This window comes from Meles meles, chromosome 16 (genome assembly GCF_922984935.1).
Source record: "Meles meles chromosome 16, mMelMel3.1 paternal haplotype, whole genome shotgun sequence".
NCBI lineage: Eukaryota > Metazoa > Chordata > Mammalia > Carnivora > Mustelidae > Meles > Meles meles.
The window spans coordinates 59093850-59110521 of NC_060081.1; the positions used below are offsets into that span (position 1 = coordinate 59093850).

Here is a 16672-nt window from a genome sequence, read left to right on the forward strand (position 1 = left end):
CGTAAGATGGAAGACAACTTAAAGAACAATGGCTCAGTTGGTTAAGCAACTGCCTTCAGCTCAGGTCATGATCCCACGGTTCTGGGATCCAGTCCAGTCAGTGGGAAGCCTACTTCTCCCTCTCCCATTCCCCCTCCTTATGCTCTCTCTCTCTTTGTCAAATAAATAAAATCTCTCTAAAAAGCACAATGGTGGGGCGCCTGGGTGGCTCAGTGGGTTAAAGCCTCTGCCTTTCGCTCAGGTCGTGATCCCAGAGTCCTGGGATCGAGCCCCGCATCGGGCTCTCTGCTTGGCAGGGAGCCTGCTTCCTCCTCTCTCTCTCTCTGCCTGCCTCTCTCCCTACTTGTGATCTCTATCTGTCAAATAAATAAATAAAATCTTTAAAAAAAAAAAAAAAAAAAAAAAGCACAATGGCTTTTTTTTTCTCTCCATTAAATTTCCAACGCAGTTAAATCATGAGATCTGGGTTACAGCAGTCTCTAGGCTATCATTCTAAGAGTTTACCAGTGTTTCTTCTTCTCCATTGTCTTATATTCACAATGACAGCGTTATCAAGCTTTTCTTTCTCTCTTTTCCTTTTTTTGCTTTATGCTCTTAAAATTGTCACTTTTTAAAAAAATTGTCATTTTTTGGGACGCCTGGGTGGCTCAGTTGGTTAAGCGGCTGCCTTAGGCTCAGGTCATGATCCCAGCATCCTGGGATCGAGTCCCACATCGGGGTCCTTGCTCAGCAGGAAGCCTGCTTCGCCCTCTGCCTCTGCCTGCAACTCTGTCTGCCTGTGCTCGCTCTCTCTCTCTAATAAATAAATAAAATCTTTTAAAAAAATTGTCCCTTTTTTATTATTTTTTTATTTTTTATTTTTTAAAGATTTTTATTTTTTTATTTTTTTATTTGTCAGAGAGAGAGAGAGAGGGATCACAGGCAGACAGAGTGGCAGGCAGAGACAGAGAGAGAAGCAGGCTCCCCGCCGAGCACGGAGCCCGATGTGGGACTCGATCCCAGGACGCTGGGATCATGACCTGAGCCGAAGGCAGCTGCTTAACCAACTGAGCCACCCAGGCGTCCCAAAAAAATTGTCACTTTTTAAATCAAACACTTAAGTCCTAAGATCAGCTTTTAAATCCTATAGCTACTTTTCATCATTACTGATGAACCAGATAAGTCCACTTAGGAAACCTGCAGGAAGACTGTAGTTAGGTGAATACACTATTGCTAATATTTTCAAACAAAGATGCAGGATTCAAAATGACTTGGAACAATTTAAAAGTATTTCTTCAAAGTTCAAAAGAGATTACTTAAAAAAACAAGAAAATCTATCGCCAAACAATAAAAAGAATATTTTGATCAGAAAACGAAATTCAATGGCAAGATAAACAGTTTATTTATACTAAAATAAATAAATAAATAAATTTGCCCAAACTGCAAAAAAGAGAAAAACAAAATTAAGGTAAAAAATGAGTAACAATAAAACAAAAATATAGAAATAAAATAAAAATTCATTAGTGGGGTGATGATGAGCAAGACATGAACCCAGAAGTAATAAAGACTGACAGACATGATCAGGTAAAAATCAAAATAGTCTATACGTCAAAAGAAACTGCAAAGTCAAAAGCCATATGATAGACTTTCAGAATAATATATTTGTTCCATATGACAAAAAAGGGATTAATATTCTAAATACACAAAAGCACCTACAAGTTGATTAAAGAGTAAAAAATTAACAACCCAAGAGAAAAATAAGTAAAGAATTGGTAAAGGCAATCTGCAGAATAGGGAATACAAATGTCCAGTAAATGCATACAACTTATTAATGGTCCAGGAAATGAAAATAAAAATAAGAAAACTCTTCTCAGCGGATTGGCAAAAACTAAAAAGGTAACTGTTATCCACTGCAAGTGGGAATAAGAATTACAACCTTTATGGAAAATAACCTGGAAGTTCATAATACTTACATTATAAGCTCACTACCCCATATTTGGGGATTTATCCTACAGAAGTAAAAACTCCATTTCTTAAAGATATATGCACAAGGATATCCACTGTTTGTGATGGAGAAAATAAAATTAGAAAAAACTTGATGCTCCTTCAGAAACCTACATAAATGGGGCACCTGAGTGGCTCAGTTGCGTAAGCCACTGCCTTCAGCTCAGGTCATGATCCTAGAGTTCGGGATAGAGTCCTGGGATACAGTCACACAACCGGCTCCCAGCTCCGCGGGGAGCCTGCTTCTCCCTCTCACCTTCTCCCCTCTCATGCTCTCTCTCACTCTCTCTCTCTCTAATAAATAAAATCTTAAAAAAAAAAAAAGAAACCTACATAAATGAAACATTATGTAGCTAGAAAAAAATAAATTAGATATCTGTTTAATGACACAGAATGAAATGTATATTCTATAAAGTAAAAAACCCAGAATTTGTAGAATAATGTGTATGGCATCATGATAATCTTGTAAGAGAGAAAATGAATCAGTATGTAATTTATTTCTAAGACTATAGAGAAAAATATGAAAGAACCACACTAGGCTATTATACTTAGGTAGGTTGGAAGACAGGAACTAGAGAAGAGGAGAGGATTGGCTTCTTCATGTACTTCAGATGATGCTCAAATAGTTTTAATATGCCTATCTTGCTTTTGTGGTTCGGAAGGAAAATCCTACTTAATTGATAACAGAAAAGAAATGGAATAAGAAAAAAAAATCTGTAATAGGAATGACAGAAAAAGGAATTAGTTAAAATTGATTTAAAAAATGGGTATATAGAGGCACCTGGGTGGCTCAGTGGGTTAAAGCCTCTGCCTTCAGCTCAGGTCATGATCCCAGGGTCCTGGGATCAAGCCCCAAATCAATCTGGCTCTCCGCTCAGCAGGGAGCCTGCTTCCCTTCTTCTCTCTCTGCCTGCCTCTCTGCCTACTTGTGATCTCTATCAAATAAATAAATAAATATCTCTTTTTAAAAAATGAGTATATAAAAGCAAGCAGATGAAACACTCAAAGAAATAAAATACATTCTGGGTGCTTTTTGGGTGGGTATGTAAAACAAATGTAAATCCAACTTTTATGAATTTGAGATTTACCGCCATTTCAAAAAGAAAAATGAAATTGTTGATACAAGAGCCTTATGTTTTTTAGGTTTCTCTGCTTAGAATGTTTTTTATTTTTTATGGTTTTATTTATTTATTTGACAGAGATCACAAGTAGGCAGAGAGGCAGGCAGAGAGAGAGGAAGGGAAGCAGGCTCCCTGCTGAGCAGAGACCCTGATGTGGGGCTAGATCCCAGGACCCTGGGATCATGACCTGAGCCAAAGGCAGAGGCTTTAATCCACTGAGCCACCCAGGCGCCCCTAGAATGTTTTTTAAAAAAGGAAACATGTCTCATCACAAAATCTCATCAAAGAATTGTCCCCTATTATATATTTACAATCTGTATCTTTTTTGGTTAAATTATATTGGATTTCAGCTATATTTTAAAACTTGAAATTTATCTATTGTAACAACTCACTATCTGTTACACTAAATAAAATTTTTAAACACACTATGCAAAAAGGAAAATACCAAATCTACACTGAACAAATGGTCAAATTATATGAAAAACTAGCTCAAAGAAGATTTAAAAAATACTCATCTTAATAAAAGTAAAAAATATATTTGCTAGTCAGAGAAGAAAAAAATACAACTTCACAACAGATCTCTCACAACCTTAAACCTGTGATCAAAGTTATCATTAATAGTGGGACAACTAGACATCTGTGCACCTGTGATATGAGGTAATGTGAGGAATATTTAAGTATTTTTGCCAAAATGTTCAGCTAGAATCTAATCAAGTCTTCAAACCTTCCAGTTTAGGCAGATATAAGTAAAAAAGGAATAAATATCACTAAGAAAATATCAGATGAATCCAGAATGTAGGACATTAAAACTGCTCTAGTCTTAACAAATCAATGCCCATGAAAACAATTTTAGAAGGTAAGAAAGCCGACAAGGACTGAGAACTGTTCCAGATTTTTAAAAGACTACGACTACATAAATAATAACATGCAAATACAATACATGGTCTTTAAATTTGATTCTACTTGAATAAGTCAGCTATAAAAGTCATTTTGGAGACAGTGAGGGAAACTTAAATACAGACTTAATGTTAGATAATATCAAGGAATTACTGATAATTTGCTAGGTGTGACAACAGTATTGTGATTATGCAGAAGAATGTATCTGAAAGAGATGCATGCTAAAATGTTTAAAGGCTTCGTTTCATGATGTCTTTATTTTTAAAAGATTTAACATAATAAGTATTTTGTTAAGCATATGACTATACATTAAATATAGGTGGTGGGTAGAAGGGATTTTATTCTACAGTTTTAGGAGTTGTTTCATATATTTGAAATTTTTCATAATAAAATATTTAAAATATTTTTTAAAATCCACATATTATACCGGAAGAAAAAATATACAAAATCCAATAATAACTAGTGGCTAGTGGCAATATAAACTGGTAGTTATTCTAAAGAATAAGCTGACAAAATAGCTAAAAAGTGATTATCCTCAAACCAAACTGTATCGTTTTAGAGACTATATTCTAAGAAATAAATTGAGGGAAAAAACCTTTATAATAACATGTTACAGCAGTATAATTGAGAATTGCAAACCAAAAATAAAAACAAAATGGAAATCACCCAAATGCCAAATAAACAGAGAGTACTTAAACTTTGGTTATTATGTATCCAATAAAAGTAAGTATATAAACATGTGGAAAAGTACCTCAATATATTGCCAAATGAAAAAACTATTAAAAAAAAACTGTATGAATTAAACTTGTAAAGACTGTATCCATATGCTAATGACTAGAAAAATTTTTGTTTGTAATATTTAAACACAATTTTAAAAATTTCATGAGAACACATGTTCTTAGAGAATATATGAACAATGCAAATACACAATCAGGAAGAACTTCCTAGAGACAAATAAGAAAAAGCACCTGAGCTCTACTGTTGACCACAGTTTGAATGGGCATTCACAATTTGAATAAAGTCCTATTGTGGACAAAAGTCAACATAACTATTATTAAAAGGACGAAGAAGGTGAACCATAAGAGACTATGGACTCTGAAAAACAACCTGAGGGTTTTGAAGGGTCAGGGGTGGGAGGTTGGGGGAACAGGTGGTGGGTAATAGGGAGGGCACGTTTTGCATGGAGCACTGGGTGTTGTGCAAAAACAATGAATACTGTTATGCTGAAAAAATAAATAAAATGGAAAAAAAAAAAGAAAAAAAAAAAAAAAAAGGACGAAGAAAAGGGGCACCTGGCTGGTTTAGTTGGTGGAACATGCAGTTTTTGATCTCAAGGCTGTGAGTTCAAGCCCCATACTAGACATGGAGCCTATGTAAAATTTAAAAAAAAAAAAAAATTTTTTTTTAAGGACACAGAAAAAAAGTGTAGCATTGGCTTGGACAGTACACAATCTTTCTCAATTCTTTTGATTAGTCAGCTATTTAGAAAAGATACAGAAATACAAAAAGAGTTCTGAGAAAAATCAAGAGGCAATTTTGAAGAAAAATTTGAAAAAAAATGAAGAGCAACATGACTATTAATACTGAAATCCATGGATAGGCTTCTGAATAGAGATCCTAAAAAGCTGATGTATCTTAATGTCCATGGATGACAGACCAAGAGGCTAAAGAACCCTCAAAGTTTGTTGTGGTGGTGTTTTTGCAAGTGCTGCTTTTTACATAAGAGGGATTCCCTGACTGTCCTGGTGAAAAGTTACAGGCATTGGCAAATGAGGGAGGCTCAGCGTGTTCAATCAACAACCATCTGTTTTTCTTCCGGGTGTCTACTTATCCATGATCACTAGGTTACAGAATCTCCTTAAAGTTTGAATTAGCGGGGCGCCTGGGTGGTTCAGTGGGTTAGATCCTCTGCCTTCGGCTCAGGTCATGATCCCAGGGTCCTGGGATCGAGCCCCGCACTGGGCTCTCCGCTCAGCGGGGAGCCTGCTTACTCCTCTCTCTCTGCCTGCCTCTCTGCCTACTTGAGATCTCTGTCTGTCAAATAAATAAATAAAATCTTTAAAAAAAAAAAAAAAGCTTGAATTAGCTATCCAAAGCTTGAATCAGTTACCCACTCTATTTCAAAATTCTGCAGTGCCATCCTGTTCCCACATACTACCCACTCAGCAACATTTGAGTGTCCTTGATCTGGCATCTAAGGCCCCAACAAACTACTCTGGCTTCATCTCCCCCCAATGCCCCCACATAGCAGGGAGTCTGCTTGTCCCTCTGACCCTCGCCCTGCTCATTCTCTCTCTCTCTCTCAAATAAATAAATGAAAATCTTTAAAAAAAAAGAAGAAGAAGAAGAAGAAGAAAAGAAACATCAAGAACTGATAGAAGCTAGAAAGAGGCAAAAAAGGATTCTACCCCAAGTCTCAGAGAGAACATGGCCCTGCTGACACCCTGAATTCAGGTTCCAATGTCAATAACTGTAAGAGAATAAATTTTTGTTGTTTTAAGTCACCCAGCTTGTGGTAGTTCATTATAGCAGCCCTAGGAAATATACAAGCATTTCCATGAAGCCTCCCCTGATCCTCCAACTGGTAGTAGAACTCTCTCTAATTTCCATTGCATTTATAGCACATTTAAAACATTTATGCTCCCCCCACCCCTTTTCATTTATGTTCTTACCACTTTCCCAGATGAATTAGTTTCCTGGAAGGCAGAAACTAATTACTCACCAACTGGATATACCCCTCAACACTGGTAGGCAGTCAATATATACTATCATAATCACATTTTCCTCCACACTTAATTATTCTGATTGCAATGCTTCTGAATGAGTCATCTCCACACATACTAAAGAGTTGAATACAATCTAAAAGAACTCAGCTGAAGGTTCATTCTTTTTAGGAAGCATTCCTAGATTCAGACTTATACCAGGTATACCAATGTATTTCACACAGATATGTGCATACATGTAGATGCACATACTGCTTATATTATACTTAATATCCACAATGGGAAAGAATACTTATTTAACAAATCCATTATTTGGGTCTATTGATTGGTCTCTTATTAAGTCTAGTCAAATGTTGGTATACCTAAAATCTTTTCACCTATACTAGCATTTGGTGGTTAACCACAATGTCTTTGATTTCTCCAAGTGTTTGAACTTTTTTCTTTCTTAAGATTTTATTTATTTATTTGACAGAGGGAGAAAGAGCATGAGTAGGCAGAGAGGCAGGCAGAGGGAGAGGGGGAAGCAGGCTCCCCACTGAGCAGGGAGCCCGATGGGGGACTTGATCCCAGGACCCCGGGATCATGACCTGAGACGAAGGCAGATGCTTAACTGACTGAGCCACCCAGGTGCCCCGTGTTTGAACTTTTTAAGTCTGTATTTTATAGTAGGGACACAGTCTTACTTTCACATAATATTTAAAATTACAAGAGACTTAATCTAATGGACAATTTCCTTCTGTAAAATCCAAAACAGGATCTGATTCACAAATTTGCAACTATTTCTTCCTGTGAGAAACTGCTGCTGTCTGGTCTTTAGAAAATACACAAAATGGTATTATAGAGCTAATATCCAACAGGTTCAATACTGGTAAAAGTGCCAGTTAATGGGAGCTTTTGTTGTCTTTCTGTGTGTGTTGGGTTGGGAGAGGGCAGGGGTGATGGCTGTAGCTGGTTAATGTTAAATACAAACTTACATATCTATTTAAAGTATGAATGTCCTCCGAATTTGGTGATCATTAATATTATTAACGACGAAGATTTTTTCCCCGGCTTTACTGAGATATAATCAGCATACAGCATTTTGTTAGTTTAAAGTGTACAATGAGATGGATACACATATACACTGCAAAATTACCACAACAAATTTAGTTAACACATCCATCACTTCATATAATTACTTTTTTTTCTTTTTGGGTATGTAGCAAGAACATTTAAGATCTAATCTGCTCTTTCAGCAACTTTCTAGTCTTTAATACACTATTGTTATCTATAGTCACCATCCTGTACTCTAGATCCCCAGAAATTATTCATCTTACAACTGGAAGTTTATAAGCTTTGACCATCATATCTTCATTTCCCCTTCATTTCACCAAATTCTAGGGCTATGTTACTCCCTCCAAGAAAGCCACAATACTCCCTTAATGTACACATCTACCTATACCTCTAGTCATTTATTAATGATTACTAATGATTTATTTAATAATGATTTATTAATGATTATTAATGATTAGCAAATACTGAGCTCCTAGGCAGCCACTTCAAGTCCTTTTTAGTATAAAGTGACATAGAAAAAGATTACATTTTTTAAAATAAATGTTCCAGACAACACAATAGGTAGATAATGGAGCTGAAGGAAGAGAGGGTCAAACAGACACAGGGTCAGTTTTGAAGGAGCACTAAATCTAGGGAGGAGGACAAGAGTAAACTAGTTCCACATTTCTTCTTTCTCCTCATGCTGTTCCTACATTCACTAGCAGGCTTACTTTCTTAAGGTACAGATCTCATTATGTCACTGTATGGCTAAAAACTTTTGATGACTCCCATTACTTAGTCGATCAAGTCCAAACTTCCCAGCCCAGAACTGAAAAGGATTCAAAGCCTTCCCTGATTCACTTGTATAGCATACAGAAACTAACACAGGCCTTGGAATTAGACTGCATGGACTCAAATTCTTTCCCCAGCAAATGTTAGCTCTTTTCCTTAGTTTATCTGTAAAAAGGTATAAAAATTAGTGCCCTATCTCACAGGGTTGTTGTGAGGATTAAAAGAAATACTAACTAAATGCTTGGAAAGGGATGCCTGGGTGGCTCAATTGTTAAGTGTCTGCCTTTGGCTCAGGTCATGATCCCAGTGTCCCGGGATTGAGCCCGGGGATTGAGCCCTGCTCAGCAGGAAGCCTGCTTCTCCTTCTACTACTCCCCCTGCTTGTGCTCCCTCACTCACTATCTCTGTGTCAAATAAATAAAGAAATAAAAAATAAAATGCTTGGGAAGTTATCTGGCAAATAGTAAACATGCAAAAAATGGAGCTACTACTATCATTATTGCTATTGTTGTTCAATCTCCATTTCCAGCCTGACCTCCAACCACAGCCCTGTAAAAATCCTGTTCTGTGGCCAAACTGGACTCTTTACTATTTCCTAAATACACATCTCTACACCATTCTTGGCAGCTCCACTAAAGGCCACCTCTTTCAGGTACCATTCTCTGATATTCCAGCTCCGTAACACATTACCTCTATCCCACATGACACTTTAACTAGAATCATCTTTGTATTCTGGGGAATTCTAGCCTAATACACATGGTAGGGCTCAATAAATGTTTCACAAATGAATGAATTCCTGTTTTTCCCTCCTCTCATCCAACCATTCTCTTGGAAAACAGCTCCACATCACAATTAAAAAGATCTCTTCAGAAATGTTTCATAAAGCTGGCAGCTAGTTTTCTTTTCTACCACCAATGTGGTAATTTCTAATGTACCCAGCACATAGTAGATGCCTAAATAATCAATGATTTGAAATTAATTAATTAATCTCATCTTTTGATTTCAATTATCATTTTACTCATTATGATCAAGAATGACCATCCTTAGAAAAAGCCTTTGGTTTTTACTTGCCCACAAACTCTTCTGTCAATTTCTGCCAATCTGACCCTTATCCCAACATATCATTTATTGGGTTCGAAGAAATAATATTTAAAACCTCAGTGAAGTAAGAACCAGAAAATCAGGGGCGCCTGGGTGGCTCAGTGGTTTAAGCTGCTGCCTTCGGCTCAGGTCATGATCTCAGGGTCCTGGGATCGAGTCCCGCATTGGGCTCTCTGCTCGGCAGGGAGCCTGCTTCCCTCTCACTCTCTCTGCCTGCCTCTCTGCCTACTTGTGATCTCTCTCTGTCAAACAAATAAATAAAATCTTTAAAAAAAAAAAAAAGAACCAGAAAATCAAATGCCTACAGAGTAATAAAAGTAAATGAGCAAAACAGGAAAGTAGGAAACAAACACCCATCATACCTAAAAGCTTTAGCTTTTACTCTGTTGCTATGAGAGGATATGAGTTTGGTGTTGATAGATCTTCCAAATTTTCAAGGTAAGTCAGAAATCTGTGGACATTTGAGCCAAACAAAACGTGTCTGCAGGTCAAACCCAACCACAGACTGCTGGTTTGCAGCCTCTGTTACAGAAGTTCTCTGCAAAAGAAGTGATGGAGTAAGAGGAGTTCCATTCCAGCAGCAAGTCTGAAGCAGCAGCTAAAACTGCAGCAACTGGTAGCACCTCCTGTAACACTCAGTTCACCTCTCGCAACCATTCTGTTTTGATCTGAAAACCAAATTAAACAGACAATTGTGTTAAGTATGTCGAGCCCCTACACTGTGACAGGTGCTGGATATCGGAAATGAAAAATAGTGCTAAATATAAGCTAACAGCATTCAGCATCTCCTAGGTGCCACACTGTTCAACATGTTACATGAATTAACTCACTTACTCCTCACAACCCTATGAGATAAATACTATTATCCTTATTTTAAAAGCTGAGGAAAACTGGGACATCTGGTTGTCTCAATAGGTAGAGCATGCGACTCTTGATCTTGCAGTGGTGAGTTCAAGTCCCATGTGGGGCTGGCTGGCAAGCTAACTACATACATACATACACAGGTACATAATACATATAGTCATACATACATACATAAAATAAAAGCCAAGGAACCTGAGCCACAAAGAGGTTCCACAGTTGTCCAAGGTCACATAATTAGCAAGCAGCAGAGCTAGAATTAGGACCCTAGTCAGACTCCACCAAAAGAGCACATAATTTGAAAACAAAGTGCCTTTCAATAAATGGTGCTGGGATGATTGGTTATACACACGAAAAAATTGAAACTGGACCATACCTCAAATGACATATTAATTAGAGATCTAAATATCAAAGGCAGAATAGTAGAGATTCAAGAAGATAAGAATAATTGCAAAATCTTGGGGGAGGAAAAGACTGATAGATTTGACTTTGTTAAAATCCACAACTTCTTTTAGCAAGAGAAAAAGAGATTTAAAGATGAACAACCTGGGAAATTATATCTATAACACACATAACCAACAAAGGATTGATTACAAATCAGAAAACATAAGGACATCTTTTGAAAAAGACAACTCAACAGAAAAATGGCCCCCAAAAAAAGTCTAAGCTGCGAAAACCTGTCACTCCCACAGCTGCCACACAGCAGACCCCAGAACAGACCCTGGCATCGCTGACCAATATAAAATATTCAGGGCTCTATGTCATACTGCAGATACACAGAGCATGGAGGACCCAGCCAAAAGGACAAAGCCAAGATGCTTATTCTCCATTTTATAGGAACTAGATGGCAAATCAGACGCTGAACATCTAATCCTCAGACACTGATCAGATTGGCAAGCATCTTTAGTAAAGGGCCAGAGAGTAAATATTTTCAGCTTTGTGAACTGTATATCTTCTCTCTAAAACTACTCAACTCTGCCATTGGTGGTGTGAAAGCAGCTAAAGACAATACATAAATGAGTAACTGTGCCTATGTTGCAATAAAACTTTTTTTAACTGAATAGGTGGTAGACCAAATTTGACATGACCCAGAGTTTGCTGACCTCTGACACAGATAGCTGTAATTTTTCTACATTCCCTACTTCCCCTGCTTTTTATTTAATTGGAAATTTTCTTTTTTTAAAGATTTTATTTATTTGAGAGAGAGAGAGAAAGTGAGAGTGAGCACAAGCAGGGGAAGAGGGAGAAGCAGACTCCCACTGAGCAGGGAGCTGACATGGGGCACGATCCCAGGACCCTGAGATCATGACCGGAGCCGAAGGCAGATGTTTAATCTCTTAATCTACTGAGCCAACCAGGCACCCCTTTCCCTGCTTTTTATATCTGCTGACACTTACCTCTGATTTCCTTAAGTGAAAACTACACCATGCTTGACAGCTTTGCAATGGTTTCCAAGTCTATTACTCTAACCCAAAAAACTTCTCCCTGATTTGTGACAATTATCGCTTCATTTTCCTTTCACCCTTTTTATAACTTCTATGACAGCCACCATCCCAAATCAATAATCTAAAATATTCCTTTTCTCTTACCACATGCAATGTCAATTATCAACACCTGAAAATTCTAACTTGTTCAAAGCTCACAGCCTCTGTCTTGACTAGGCCTTCATTACTCCATCCCTGCTCTCCAGTCCACCCTCCATTCAAAGAACATTCATTTATTTCCTAAAAATTAAACCAAATCATATACTCGTCTTCTTTGGACAGCATGAATGCGTCCCTATCAGCTAAAGATTCAGTCCAAACTCCTTAGCAAAGTCCTTCGCAGCCAGGTTCTGAACAATAGTTCCATCTCATCTCTGACCACTTTTTCCGCACACATATTATGCTCCCGCCACATTCAACTGTATCTCCTGAAAGTGCATGCCTTTACCTGTAAAGCACTTTTCTCCAACTCTCCATCTGGCAAACTCCTCCACCTTTCAGGACATGTCTCAAATATCACCCTTTCACAAAACCCTCCCTGACTCCTAGACCTGAGTTGTGCCCACTTCTGTGTTTTTTCAACCTTTGATACTGCTTTGGTATTCATCGTGAAATATCATTGTTAATATGCTCATTTCTCTCATGAGACTGAATATCTAATGTGAAAAGACCCTGTCTTAAAGACCTTTGAATCCTCACAGCCCGGCATAATGCTTGACATATCTTAGCACACAGTAAATATCCGCTGAATGGAAGACATGCTTAGTGGTAGAAGTAGGATTTCTTAACCTGGGGTTCACAGATGGAAATCCACAGATAGAATTCAGAGGGGTTGGGGCGCCTGGGTGGCTCAGTGGATTAAGCTACTGCCTTCGGCTCAAGTCATGATGAGATGGAGCCCCGCGTTGGGCTCTCTGCTCTGCCGGGAGCCTGCTTCCTCCTCTCTCTCTGCCTGCCTCTCTGCCTACTTGTGATCTCTCTGTCAAATAAATAAAATAAAATCTTTTAAAAAAGAAAAAAAAAGAATTCAGAGGGGTCTATGAACTTGGATAGGAAAAAACCAGAACAAAACTATCTCTTTATATTCACTAACCTCTAAATGATAAAGTTACCATTTTCTTCAAATATGAGTTATATACAACAAACCACTCTAGTATCGGTGGTTATCTGTGACTGTCACAGTTATCACAGATATCTTTACATCATATTACAGTTGTTACTGATATCTAAAAGTATTACTTATGTTCATGTGTTTAAAACTGTATCAGACCTATCACTAGATCTGATTTCTTAATGTATTGATAAAGTATCTATATTGCTATTTTATAATTTGTATATTTTGGTATTTCAATATAATGGTTTTCTCTATAACACGGTATTTTGTTTTACTCAATTAAAAATGTTATTCTGAGAGGGGTTACTATTTTTCTGAGAAGCTTCACTAGATGCCAGAGGGGCCCACTGCACAAAGGCCTTCCTGCATTATCCCAGAACAAATGAATCTTGATGCCTTATATACATGTGTACGGTATATAGGCACCGAACATATACAGAAAATCTTACTTGCTATGGGCATCTTCATAACCTTTTGTTGAAAGTCCTTGTTGCTTTTATGGGAGCCCTGGAACTACCATTTCATGATTGATTTGCATAGTTTCCCTCAGAATTCTTCCATAACCCATATGAACTTTGCACTCTTCCCTATTTTTTTTTAAGATTTTATTTATTTATTTGACAGAGAGTGAGAGAGATCACAAGTAGGTAGAGAGGCAGGCAGAGGGGGAGGGAGAAGCTGGCTCCCTGCTGAGCAAAGAGCCTCCCAGGACCCTGAGATGGTGACCAGAGCTGAAAGCTGAGGCTTTAACCCACTGAGCCACCCGGGCGCCCGGAACTCTTCACTACCTTGATCAAACTTTTAACTGAAGTTTGATCATGATAGAGATCCTGGGTGTGTACCATTCATTGTTCACAGTTATCTTTTTTGGCTTTCTGTGTCTCCTTGCTGTACAGTAAACACTTAAAACAGAAGGAGCATCTCCTAAAACTCTAGAAAGTTAGAAGTCAAGAGGGTCCTGAAGATAACTTCTTTGCACAAATGGAGGTAGGCTGGAAATGATCCAATAGCTGGTTACCTGCACTTTTTTGGTATCCCCCTTCAGTTTTTCTACTGACAAACCAATTACCAAAACAAAAGAGATTAACAGTTCATTGATATATGCTGCAGAGCTCACCTTAACACTTTTCTCACAGCTAACAAATTCCTCTAAGGCAGTGTGTTGAATGAGGAGGCAGAGGACCTCCTTGGCCAGGAACTTGTGAGATCTTGAGGAATCATCTTTATCTTTCTATGTCTCAGCTAAAATCACTACATGATCTGAAATTGTTACATGATCTCTAAGACCCTTGTAGTTTTTACACTTTCATTTCTCTTCACCATTCTTACCGGCTTCAAAAACGCCTTTCTGATGACCTCCCCAGGTGACCCCGCTATTAAAACAGTGGGCTGTCCCCTAACTGGGAAGACACCTTGGGTCACCGCCCACAAACAGCCCAGTCCCTCCTTTTAAAGATACACACAAACTCCCTAAGTTGATGGAGGCTCTTTCTTCTTGCCAACCAGTTCCACTCCATACACCCCATTTGCTGGCCAGCTCCGGCACCCAAACCTCGGTCCCTCTTTTCCCACTTTCTCATCAAAGTCTTCCTATTTTCTGTTGCTCTTCCCAAGAGGGAGTAGAATATGCTAGGGGAACATACGCCCTCAGTCTCTGCGGAATTATAAGGCTTTGCAATTCAGCGCCGCGACTCTGAGAACTGCCCAATCTGATACTCGCGCCTGCATCCAAGGGGCCCCCATTTCTAATATTTCTAATCAATAGCCTCCCCCCACCCCCCACCCCCCACAAAGAACTGTCTCGGCTCTGACAGCCTGAGCTTAGACCCCACGCCCTCTGGGTCCTGACTGCCCTGGGGTCCTGAACACGAATAGCCTAACCAAACTCCAGTCCTGGCCTCCAGTCTCACGGACCGTGACCCCAGTTCCGTTTGGACTCAGTGTCCCTTATCGACCCCCGACCACGACCCTACGGTCGGCTCCCGCCGGTTCCTCGGGCCTGGAGCGCCACCCTGTGCAGACCCCGGCCGGCCCTGCACTCCCTCAGCGCCCCAGACCCCGCGTCTCGCACCCTCCCTAACCCCAGCCGGCCCCCGCTCCCTCCAGCACCCCCGCCCGCAGGCCCGGGGCCCGCTCCCCAACATGGCGACGGGGACACGAGCGCGGCGGGCGGGGCGGCTCCGGGCCGGGCCCGCACAGGAGCCGTGTTCCACAGCCGGCCGGCGCCATTTTCCCGCGCCGGGCCCGGGCGGTGCCTCCTTCCCGCGGAGCCAGCGGGGCCGGGACCCCAGACGCCCGGCGGGCCCACCCCTTACGGGCCCGCGTCGCCGTCACCTCACCTGAGCGCGGCCCCAGCCCTCCCGGGCGGGCCTTGGAGCAGCGGCCCGGGCCGTGCGTGCCCGCCGCCCTCCGTGTGTCCGTCAGTCAGTCCTCGCGTGCGTCCGTCAGTCCGGCCGTCGCCCGGCCGCCCGCAGCCCGACCCGGCAGGGCCTCAGGGAGCCGGTGGGGAGGGGGATGGGCCGGACCGGGCCGGGGAGGGAGGGGGAGGGAGGGAGAGAGGGTGGGAGCGCGGGAGGGGGCGGGGCGGGCGGGGGCAGGCCCTGATCACGTGGCCAAACGTCTCCGAGAGCGCGAGGCGGAGCGCGCGCCCGCTCATTTGGGGGGAGATCTTAGTGTGGATTTTGGGAGAGTCTCCGTCTCTGGAGCTATAATATCATTAGTAGCTCTTGGCTCCTCTTCGGAGTGTGTGCACGGCCCTATAGGAGCCCTCTGAAGGCTCAGTGTACGTATCTGAAATATGGGGATAATAGTAGTGTTTGCAGAGACGAAATGAGGGAAGACGTGGAAAGCACTTGGCACAGTGCCTGACACGTAGTGTCTAATAACGTTAATAGTGATAAAGATAACCTGTAGCCTTTTTTATTATTTGCCTGTAAGTCCCTCTCTACTTTTTCCCATCACCAGCATCCTAGCGAGCTCAAGGGAATGTGGTTCCTCTCTGTCCCCAAATGTAGGGACGCCTCCCCAGCACTGGAATTGATATTTCTCATATAGGCGTGGGTTCAGAACTGGCTTTCACTCCTGATTGCTATGTGACTTTCTCTACCTCCGAACCTCAGCTTTTTCATCTGTAAAATGGGAGTTATAGAGTCTGTCAAGAGCATCACGTAAGATAGAAGATGAGCCAGTGTATTGTAAACAGATTGCATACTGGTCAGGCATACTAGTGTCATCTAAGGAAAGAAGTCTGTTCCATTGAGCTTACATGGTGTGCTTGGACTGCTGCAGTAGTGATCCAAGGCCTTTTCACATCCTCCCTGTCTCCTCTTCAATCTTTTCTCCCTGCTGTCAGAGTAATGTTTCTGAGTCAGAAAGTTTACCACGTCTCTCCCTTATTTAAAAGTGTTTGATGGTTCATATTGCTCTTAAGATAAAGGTCAAATAGATGTCTTACTCTTGCCCTTGCCAAAACTCTAGGCTTACCTTAGGGCCCTCTTCTCTTTCTGGGCTGTAATTACAGTGATCTTCTTCACACATTGTACTTCCTCCCTTCTCAGGACCCTT

General features: G+C 40.5%; 1 protein-coding gene across 9 annotated transcripts in view; it reads right to left on the reverse strand.

Annotated features, from left to right (window-relative positions):
• The window catches only part of NCOA6 (nuclear receptor coactivator 6), a 104364-nt gene extending 88691 nt beyond the window's left edge, over positions 1-15673 (reverse strand). For 7 of the 9 annotated variants that reach the window (XM_045980349.1, XM_045980355.1, XM_045980354.1 and 4 more), the window contains exon 1: positions 15448-15673. The gene's annotated coding sequence lies outside the window, so the exon portion shown is untranslated. Of the gene's footprint in view, positions 1-10011; positions 10188-12783; positions 12803-15447 lie in introns of those variants that run through there. The other 2 variants (XM_045980350.1, XM_045980351.1) reach the window with 2 other exon arrangements.
• Between the last annotated feature and the right edge of the window lie 999 nt (positions 15674-16672).